The sequence below is a fragment of the Geospiza fortis genome, unplaced genomic scaffold (assembly GCF_000277835.1).
Source record: "Geospiza fortis unplaced genomic scaffold, GeoFor_1.0 scaffold41, whole genome shotgun sequence".
NCBI lineage: Eukaryota > Metazoa > Chordata > Aves > Passeriformes > Thraupidae > Geospiza > Geospiza fortis.
In genome coordinates, this window is record NW_005054299.1 from 3,789,940 (window position 1) to 3,801,547 (window position 11,608).

Sequence of the window (11,608 nt, forward strand, 5' to 3'; positions counted from 1 at the left end):
ACTAATGGATTTGAAGTGTGCAAAATTGAGCATTATTACACAGACATCACATTCTCAACTTGGTGAAGCCGTTGGATATTGTAGCTACCAGCTCACTCATCTCTCGATCAGGGAGAGATTTGAGGAAAAGGGCAAGCTCTCTTTCATGAGGCACTGGAAGGAAAATTCAACAACACGATATTGCAGCAGCCTGTTTGCACCTCTGTGGTTAAGAGGGGGTCAGTGCTTGCTTTCTGAATCAATGCTTCAGAAAAACATCTACAAAAATTTGCTCCAGGATTCAGTATCTCGAGAAGGACCTGAAAGCAGACTTTGCATTTATAAACTTTTGCAACTTGTAGGTCAAAAGAAAAGAATGGCAGAGGAGCCTGCAAAATTATGAGGGGATCGGTAAATCCTATGTCATATTCTGATGCAAATAAGGACTGGCTCTTCAAGATATTCCACGCCACTATAAAACCCTCCTGCCTAAAGACAGAAAACAAATTTAATAGACTCCCTGCTATGCTAGAATATGTCTGTGGGTGAATCACAGCAAATCTAAACTTCAGCAAAGTCCAGGTGTGTTTGAAACGTGATGCTTGATTCACCTGCTGGAAAAATCCTATATAACAATATAACTAATACATTTAGTTTGCTTGATACCTTAGTTTTAAGGGAGGGTAGGATTAATTTTTTTAATTCATGACTCTGCATAAAAATCTATTATTCCAGTTTAGCTGTTTGTAGCTACATCAGTAGCCCCCAGGTTATCCTCAAAAAGGGCCTCCCAGGAGTTTTGCTCTCTTTCATGAAAACAAAAATTGAATTCTACCAGAGCAGATTATTTTCTAATCTTTGAGAAGTTAAGTTACTACCTTATAAATTATTTTAGTAGTAACACTAAAGCTATGAAATGGTGTTAGGATAAAATTATATAGAACATTGTCATTTCAGTTAATATGTAGAAAAAATATATGGCCAGGAGCTAGTAAGCTTCAATTCCTTCTGATTATGTTGAGGAAAAGAAATTAAAAAGGCCATGTATGTTCAAGATTAAAGCAGTCTCTATCCAAGTACAGAAAGCACAAAGAAATTTGAACTCACAGCTGCAACCGAAGGCAATGGGAGCTGTGCTTTGAACAGATAACAAACTAAGTCCTCTGAAAAATCAGACCATGCATCTCAGATGGGGAACTTAAAATTAGTGAATACTTTTGTACTTAATCTCTTTCTGCCTCAGTTCTTCATCATGAAATGGGGTTAATACTACCACCCAATGCCTCACTGCAGTGCAGTGAAAATAAGTTCATTAATGTTTATGAAACATTCAGTTACCATAGTGATGAGTTCTATAGAAAAGCCCATGTGGAAATTAATATTTCTGTCTTCAGAGCAGGGTTTGAATAGAACACATTTAGTAAGGCCTGGGGCCACACAATGGGGAGAAAAGTAAACAGTAAATAACTTGCCATTGAAAGATAAAAACAATAATCAAATCAAAATGGCCTGTTAAACAAAATATTTTAAAAGAAATCTTGTATTTCTATAAAGTGAAATTTTATTTTACAAATTTTTACCAATTTCTTGGTAAAAAATCCAAGCTGCTTTGCTTTTAACTTTCACTACTCTAGTTTTCTGCTTTTGTCTTCCTAGCCTGGGAGAGAGAGTTTTTCTAAGGAGATTATTTAAATAATCTGGAAACCATTATCTTTCACTTTTCCAAAATCGAAACTTTTACCGATTTGCTTTGGCAAAATACCTGAAAAATTAGTGACATTGGTGGCCTCAAGATTGCCAAGATGAGTTCTCGAACAATCCTGACCCATTCAATCTAGCAATTCTTCTCACCAAGTCAGTTTGCAAAGTGGGGGCTATAGTGTTTATATTTTAAACCATAAACCCAGGTACTTGGTTTGGATCGGTTGCAGATATATCAGGTGCCGATTGGGCAATCAATTCAACTATCTCTGAATATATGACTCTATATCTTTGAGTCGTTAACCTCTTGGCCATAAGTAAATCACAGGCAAGTACAAACTGACTCTGCATAACCTGTGCAGATAAATGTGTAGATGAGAAGACACCCCATTTTAAGAAGAGAGATGGTTCTGGCAGGAGAAGAGTCTTACCAAGAAACTGCCCCCATGGCCAATGGCAAGTTCCTATGGCAGGTGCTGGGTGACCCACAGCAAGAACACATCAGGGATAAATTTGCTCACTTTCCACCATTTCATAAGCTGCTTTTGAAACTAGATCCCCATTTTTTCCCTTCAAGCTGTTTTGCAGTCAAAGGCATTGCCTTCCCTTATGAGAGAACTTTTGCCAAAAAGCAAAGAAGAAAAAATCTGAATACACCTACCTTTCATGGAAATCAATTATTTAAGTATTTCTCCCACCTGTCTGCTTTAGTTATTGCTTTCTCACACATCTCTGCCATTGTGCCCAACAGAAATGTCAAGAATCATAGAATGCTTAGGGTCAGAAGGGGCCTTTGAAGGTCATCTAATCCAACAGCCCTGCAATAAGCAGGGGCATCTTCAGCCAGAGCAGGTTACTCAGAGCCCCATCCAATGGGGTCTTGAATATTCCCAGGGGTGGGACATCCACCACCTCTCCAGGCAACCTGTTCCAGTGTTTCACCACTCTTGTTATGAAAAAGTCTTCCTTCTACCTAATCTGAAACTCTTTTAGTTTAAAACCTCTACCCCTTGGCCTATCCCTACCTGTCTTTTTAGAAAGTTTGTCCTCAGTTCTCTTGTAGCCCCTTTAGGCACTGGAAGGTGCTATAAGGTCTCCCCAGAGCCTTCTCTTCTCCAGGCTGAACCCCAGCTCTCTCAGGCTGTCTGCACAGCAGAGGTGTTCCAGCTCCGTGAAAATTTTCATTACCCTCCTCTGGACCTCCTCCAACAGTTCCATGTTTTTCCTGTGCTGAGTATAGCCGTGGAGCCTTCTACAGCAGCTTTATTTTCATTTAGCAACAATGCTTTTTCCTGAAAAATGAAGTTTCAAAATGTTGTAGGTGACAAGATTGAGGCAGGGATAATAAACTGCTGGAATTATGTATTGTGCTCATTTACTGAATTTGATACCAAGCTGGGTTGCTCACCTGCTTTTTTCTTTCTGATGAGTAACACTATTGTCCTCTTAATTACCAGTTATTTTAAAGCTATGATTAATAGTTTTTAAATATATAATAACAGAATTAAAATAATATATTTCTAATGTTCCTATGTAGGAAGAAAAGGAACCTGTTCACTCATGCAAAACTTCCACAAAGCCAAAACTTCAAGGTATGTGGCTGCAACTGCTCTGAAACCCTTGTTGTCCTCAGCTGCGCTGGGAGGTGCTTCTGCTCCCTTCATTAGCACGGGGTGATTCTCCTACCATGCAGGAATTGTTTTGGAGCTGAGCCTGGGAGCCAGCACTCCAGGCAAAAGACAGCGTTTCTAGTTAAGCACAGCATCAAATGGGCTTGTGCAATCCACTGTCACAAAATCCCCTTAAAACCAAGACATTAATGGGATTTTAAAAACAATAAATAAATATTTAAAACCCAATAAATTTTAACAACAGTTCAAGCAGATCTAGTTAAAGCTGTTCAAGTAAACAAAGGTAAGATGAGTATTATCTTTCACATTTCAAAGCCAAGTCTGAAACTAATTGGACTTCGCAGGGAACTCCACCTACAGAAAATTACGTCATGGTTCTTTATTATAGAGATGCAATTCTCAGGCAGGCCTGGTGCTGAAAAAGAGCGAGGAGCAGGCACTCGGGGCAGTGAGCAGTGATTTTATTTCAGAATGCCTATGTTTCTGTTTGGCACCTAAAGCTGAGGAGGCTGCAGCATCGCTGGTGCTGCGCGTTTGCAGGGAGAAAGAGCAGCTGTACCTGGAGCCTTCAGTATCCTGTCACAGGAGCGGCCCTGCCTCACAGGCAAGGAGCAAACCAGCCCACAGTTACAAACTTGTCCTTCTGAGACAGAGAATCATGCTGTCCTTTTTCACAAACTGTAGGGAGCTGCACCAGGATTACAGAAGCTTTCAGGTTTCCTTTAGGGAAAGCTCTTCTAAACCGAGGTAGCCTAATTATGAGACCTGAGTCTGCAACACAGAGCTCTTGTACCAGAAATGATGTGAGGGCCAATTGCCAGAAATAAACATTTACTGCATCAACAGGTGTTACATGTTATGCATCAATGAGGTGTACATCACTGAAACATAAAGACCCAGCAAGCCAACAGCACAGCTATCAACCAGAACAACACAGCTATAAAATCCTAATTAGCCTCATACACATGTTATGGACATTTTTATTTATTGACATGGTCAAATTAACAGGCAGCAGCATTTATTTTTAATTATAGCCTTGAAATCAGCCTAGGAAGAAAGTTAGCATTAATGTTCGGAATACTCCATGCCATCCACATTTTTCCAGATGAAGGTATATTTTAAAATCATAATTAAATATTGTCACCCTAATTAAGTTACCTTGAGCAGGTGAGAGAAATCCAGTTCTCAGTCAATGCAAATCTTCTTTGTCCTATTCTCAAGCTGTACAGGAAAACTACCCAGCAGGAGAAACTCAGCAAGCTCCATGGTTTTAAGTGTGTGCTTAATTTAGGTAAATGATAAGCTGTGTCTGTAAAGATTTGTGTTGGTCACCACAGAATGGAAGATTCCTGTGAAGCAGACAAGATGTAATTGCCAGTAAATATCAGTGCTAGCTTGGCCACACAACATTCACAGAGCAGGAGGGAATATCTTTGTATATTTATTATTACAGTGGGGAATTTTGACAGTCACCCTAATCACTCTTTGAGACAGGTGAAGAGAATAGAACTGGGCAGCAGCACGATTATCAGCTGGGTTAGAGAAAGCACACAGAGCAAAGGAGAATGAAGAGCATTTCACAAGGTATTTTAAACAGGTTTACATTTGGATGAAGACATTAGGAGTTTTTGGATATTAAGCACTTGTGGAAATTAAATCATTGCTTCGTGCATTTAAAATTTACTCGCTAGAAGTGCCTTCACAAACCAGACTACCCACGTTAAAACTTCTGATCTATCCACCTTAAACAAGAATATTCCATAAATTGCAAAGAAAGACTGGGAAATGATCTGTGTGTAATAGCTGAACCAAGCAATTTGCATATTTTCATGAATTACTGTAATGTGTTCTGCTTGTAATTTCACTTGTATACAAAGTGAAATTTGTATATCTGATCACAGTTGCAAAAAGTACCATCTCATGTTCAAAAGTGATACAGGAGTCTAATTTCATAGTTCAAAATGCTGAGACACTTAAAAATTAGAAGTTGATATCATTGTTCTCTTCATTGCACTAGAAAGTTTTGCACTAAATCCTGCTCAGTGGCTTAGATATGGGCTGAAAATTGGAGGAAGAGGAAAGCCCTAAACCAGGACACACTATTAGAGGCTCCTTGGTTCTTTTGACTTGGCATTCACACGTGTGCATGTAAATTAACCTGTCTCAATCTATTTAAAAAGAAACACTAAAAAGAAAAAAGGAAAAAAAAAAACCTAGAAAAATCAATTTTCACTGAAAGATTCTGGGATTTTTTCAGGGAAGGAAAGGTCTGTAAGCTTACCTGAGAAAAAGTTTCCACAGCAATTTTATTTTTAAAAAATGGTGAATGACCCACAGTGAAGGTGGGAGAAGGATCCAATTCCTGCCCACAAGGGAGAAGAGTGAGGGCATGGTGGGCATCCCGGGCTGCAAGAGCAGGCACAGGATAGGGCATGGGCATGCAGGGCAGGTGCCTGTAGCTCCTGGCCAGTCTCAGCCTCTGTGGCGTCTCTGAGAGGGGCTGAATTATTGCGCCCAGGCAGCTCCCCCCCAATCCTGGCCAAGTAAGGATACATTTTTACAGCCTTTCCTCAAGTGATAGAAATATCTAGGGGAGGGCAAAAAATAGGGGAGGGGGGGAAAGGGAGGCAGTTTCCAGTATTTGTCATTATTATAGGTTATATATACAGGAAGAAAGTTAATTAAGCTTTAAAAAATCCATCACACATCAATGGGTGCATTTTAATGAGTACAAAAAGTTGAGATGTTTACTGCCAATTAAAGTGGTTTTTAAATAAGCATTAATTAACACGGAAATTCAGAAGAAAGTTATACCTTGTCAAAGAAAGGCCAGTGCAGTCTATGCCCACTTCTGCTCCCATTCATACTCAGATAGTAATTACCACCAACCCTATATTTTCCATAATAATGAGGAGAGGCTGTCATGGCTGTCAAACAAAAACAAAACAAAAAAAAAAAAAGCAAAAAAGGTGCTGCACAAAAATACTCTCAATCTGAAGTAAACTTTTGTTTTTAAATATATAATAAAAAGCCACAGGAGAGAGCAGTGTGGAGCAAGGCAGTGACTGGGGCAGTCAGGCAGCCATGCCAGGGGCAGTTGCACACACATGGCTCCTCCCTAGGGAGCAGAGGCTCTGGAACTTGGGAGGAAGCAACCCCAGACAGTCCAGCTGAAGAAAGACCCAAGAAAAGCCAAAATCAAGCAGTTGTTTCATCCCTAGCACTGTAACTCGTGGAGGAGCTGATTCCCCTGTCAAAGCCAGAGGAGCTGTTTTTTTCCACAAACAAGTGCTGACAGACCAGCTCCATGCTTCCCAAAGCCAGATCAAAGCAATCACTGCAAATAAGTTCAGCTTGTATGTGCACTTCCAGCTGGTGCAACTGGTGACATGGAAAACAGTATGACCCTCAATTCTGTCACTTCTCCATTCTTGAAGGATTTCTTAATAATTGTCAGGAGTTTCAGCTCTACTTCAGCTAGTGCCAAACACTGAGGGGAAAGCAAAGGAAGTGATTTCTCCCATTGTTAGTCAGGTGAACATTTAAATATCTTAGGAAAACCTTCCCTCCCCCAAACGCGTCTTAGGCACCAAGATTTTCAAACTGCCTTATTGAGAATGGCTTCTCTCCTCCCTTCCCCAGCTGTGGAGAGATAAAATCCCCGCTGCCTTTTCAGCCAACAGAAGAGGCAGGTCCCATTCCCAGTAGCCTAACAAATTTTAGACAAATCTTTGGTGTAATATTTTCAAAGTTAATTAAAAAAAAAAAAAAACAGAAAAGAAGGCTGTAGATATGCACAGACTCGTGTTCCTGCCCCTTGGCATGTCACTCAGACAGTGTGCAGCCTCTCTGTAGCCTGTGTCTATTGGGGAGTATCTGGGAGCCTTTTTCCTACTCCACGTCCACAGGCAATATGTGCAGTGAAATAAAAAAGGAGAGCATTAAAAGCCATGGAAGTTTTGTTGAATTTAACCGGACAGGGCCTTCAGATCTTGCACTAATCTTTCTAACATACCTGATGGCACTACAGAGCAATATTTTATTGCTAGAAATAGTTGAGCGATTACTTCAGAGAAAGGACGGACGTAACACAAAAGAGTTTCCAAGTGCCGACAGGAAGGAGTGTTGCTCATGCAAAATTCCACATTAGGTGTTACAAAAATAATAAAAAAACCACCGGCCCTTGTGATGTCTGAACTCCCTGACACTGATGTATGGACAGGGGAACAGAGGAGGAAAACGACAGGGAGAGCAAAGCAAATACACTGGGATGCTTATGAACTGAATACAGGAGCCAAGTGTCACAAGTTGACCCTCTGTGTTTGTACTGAAATCTGACCACTCCAGACAAAATTCCTTCAGTGGGTTTTACCTGGTTGGAGTCCAGTTGATAATGGCTATTTCTTACAGTATTGTGACATCAATGCTGTTGAATCAAGACTTCAGAGAAGGAGTTACAACTTTAATTCCTAAAAAACCCATTGTAAGACCTTTATGTTTTCCTTAGAGGGATGTGACCCAGCTCTGATTGAGGGCTGGAATAAATAAGCATTGTGCATAGAGTGGCACACCAGGAACATGGCTTGCTTTGTAACAAATGAGCTACACACATGCAGGGCAAACGCTCTCTCCATGATGGCTGCAGAAAAGCCCTGTTGTATTCCTTGCTAGAAAATCTCTGACTTCCTGCAGCAGAGCTGCCCAGTGCTCAGGGTGGATGTGCTGTACATCATCCTCTGGGACTCCCACGGCAGCAACACCTGGACACCAGCACAGGAGCTTCTTATCATTCAGGAGCAAGGAAAAAGGAGAGAAAGTTGTGGTGGATATAAATCATCTACACCTTTGTTATTAGGGTGAGGGTGGCACTAGGCTGGGGAGCATCTGGGAAATATCAGGCACCTGAAGAGAGACTGAAGAGCTCAGTCCCAGCAGGATCAGTGGTACCAAACACTGTGGCTTCAGCCCCATTTTTTCAGGCCCTCTGATGTGAGGCCATTAGAGCTGCCAGTTCTCTGGGGCTGAGAATGTTCCCTCCTTCAGGCTTCCATATAGGCTGGATGAGATTGCAGCATAAAGACAAAATAGTGCTACCTCACTGAAGACAGAACAGGATTTTTTCTCTTATCTCTCAGACTTTTGGGTTGGTGTCCTTCTCCAGCTGGTCCAATTCACACTTAGTTGGAATGGGGACTATACCAGCCCCACTACTGGCAGGAATTCTTGGTGCTTTGGGTTTTGCATAATAAAAAAAGTTAGCCTCCAGCCAAAAATCCTGGTCAAAAAAAAAACAGTGGGAACAACAGTCATACTATCAACAGCAGTGTTAAAAATGGAAAGCTGAAGAAACCCATTCTGCTTTCAGTCATCTTCTGGACGCTGTACTGACCCAGCTCTGAAGGTGGACTCTGAATTCAACAACTGTCAGAGCTCTGCAGTTAGTCTCTTAAAATGATGAAAGATGAAGGACAGAAAGAAAGCTTTTGTTTAAAAAGGCCTAGCTGAAGGTTAACTTATGCTTTAAGCCAAAAGGGATTCTCATTCTTCCAAAGCTCCTAATCTCATTCAGAATATTGGGATTTTTTTAATATTTCTCATTCATATGGAAATATTTTAATAGCCACATAAACTTGTACAACTCTTGGGCCTCAACATACAAGCTATAAGGATGTTCTAAAAAGAAGGGAACATGCTTTTTAAAATGTTAGAATGGAAGGAAAGCCAGCAATTCTGCAGCAAAATACTCTTTCGGTGACTAGGACACAAGTCAGAACCAAGTCCATCTAGAAAAAGACTAAAAAATAAATGAAAGTAAAAACTGCTGTCATGTGAATGATAAAACCAACATTCAATGAATAACTTGGTTGCAAATGGAACCCCCTCAGGAGGCACATATATGGAGAGAGGAGGAGGAGGTATTCCCTTGGAAGTAATGTAGGAGCTGTCCAGGCTCCGAAGGCTTTGAGTGAAGGTGCCTGGTCTAGCCAATCAGCAAAGCTGTGCCATACTCCTAAGACTGTATTTTATGCTGGGTTTTTTTGGTGGTTTTTGGTTGTTTTTTTTTAGTTAAATCAATAAAAAAAACCCTACCTGTACTCTCTGAAATCAGTGGAAACCTGATTTCTTTGCATGCTGATCTCTGCAGCCTCATCAGACCCAGCTGGCCACGTGAAGTGTCCTTCCATAGCGTACAAGCATCATGATACAAGTGTAAATCTTGATATAACCAATGTCTTGCACCAACACCACGACTTAAAAAAAAAATAAATTAAAACATCAGACAATGTTGGCTTGGCCTGGACTTGCAAGGAAACTGATACAAATCTCAAAACCCAGCAGCACCACCAGGTTCTGCTCCATAAGTAGTTACAGCTGTAGGACAGACAGCTTGCCTGTACCAACCACTTCAAGCATGCACAGCCATATTTTTGATCCTGAAAGAAATGCACATCTCCTTCACTGCCACATAAACATAGTGACCCATCTCTCTAAAAACCAGCTTGACGGTTCTGCGTTTTTTGTACAACTGAACAATAGGTTCCCATTTCAGTGAGGCCTTCTCTTTTGGTCACCCCTCAATAATACACCTTTTGATTCAAAAATCACTTACACACCAGAAACATTTTGAAAGGACTAAAGAGATGCCACACTCTAAAGAGGGTCCAAAGAACATCTCCAAAGACATCTCTCTTTTTTCCCATTGACTGTGCGGCAGGAGCCCTGATTTACACCTCTCTACCTGTTCAAGTGACAAAGGTCAACAGAAAATTTCCAAAACGGAAACAAATCTTTAATTTTAGATACTACATTTCCAGAGATGAGGCCAACAATGTGACAAGATAGTATGCTGGTATGAAGGTGGATATTATTGTGAAATGGGTGGGAGGTCAAAAAGCCACTCCTGAGCTACAGACAGGAGGTGACCAGTAGCACAGGTTCCATATCCCTGTGCCAGAAAAGCCAAACCAAAACATAAATGCTCACGTGCCTTTGCACACGTGCTGCAAACCAAGGTGTGGGACTCCTAAAGGGGCCGTGCTAGTGCTGGTGTCACATCACAGACAGGACCTAAGGTCTGCCAAGAGAGCTGCTACCTCCATTGTAAAGACAGCTTGCCAGATATTTTTTATTTGAAAACCAAAAATGATACACTTTTTAGAGGGAAAAAAAAAGAGAGAGAAAATTAATTTTTCTAAAATCTAATTGACATAACAAAAAAATAGAGTACTGTGTTTCCAAGAGGGTCTAAATAAAAAGACACCCTGAAAACCTCACGTGAAACAGCTCTGAGCATTTAGAGGTTTCTCATGCATTGTATTGTAAAACAGCAGCTCATTCTTTTCAGAGCAGCAGAGGTAAGAGCACACAAATGATTAAACAAGCAGGTTTAACTATCCTGCACTGACGAGGAATTTGTCAACATGGGCTCGGTATTTATGCAGCTCTGCAGCAAATACTGTGTGGCTGCAGGAGTCAAACAGCTGTCTGTCAATAAAGCTATTCTCCTCGCTGGAACATAATAGCACAGACTCAACATGACCCTCAGAGGCCTCTTTAAGCTGCCTGGCTGTCTCCTCCTTCCCCATCCCTCCAGAGTCCTTCACCAGCAAGCTCTGAATTAAAAGGGAGAGGGAAAAAAAAAAAAAGAAAGAAAGAAAGAAAAAAAAGTATTAGAGTCTTTTCTACCCATCTTAATATTAAAAGTGACTTAACCCTGGGCAAGTCAGTCTACACACACAAGCCTGAGCTAAAGCAAAGTTAGGGAAATACAGCTTTGATTCACCGCACGTGAAGGGCTACTGACAATCCCTTTTAATAGAGCTTTCAACATTAATGTAGCCAGAGCCACATGTGACACCCATTAGGGCCAGGGAGAGCTCCCACGCATATATTTCAAGGAAGCAGTAGATTCCCTGGTCCCAGAAGCTGTCTTCATTACAAAAGTCTAATGCATTTTTTATTATTCAGCCTTCAGTGGAAATGTCACCTTTCTAAAGCAAGCTGTTATCGTGTGTTTCCCATGCCAAACACATGGCCTCTAAGGAGAGGGTTTTATCTCTACATTTTTAGTGATTTGTATTTCTCTTTCAAGGAGCTCCATGCCTTAAGGCACCTGAAACGCTCACAGCACAAGAAGGTGAGGAAGGGATGCTGCCGACGAGGACAAAAAAACCCAGGGCCAGGAGCCGGCACAGCTTCCAACAGCAGCCGCCCCAGCCGATAATTCACCTCCTTTAGCAGATTTAATTATTATCCCTGGTCTTGCTTGGGACCACATCCTCAAAGAAGCAGTGCGC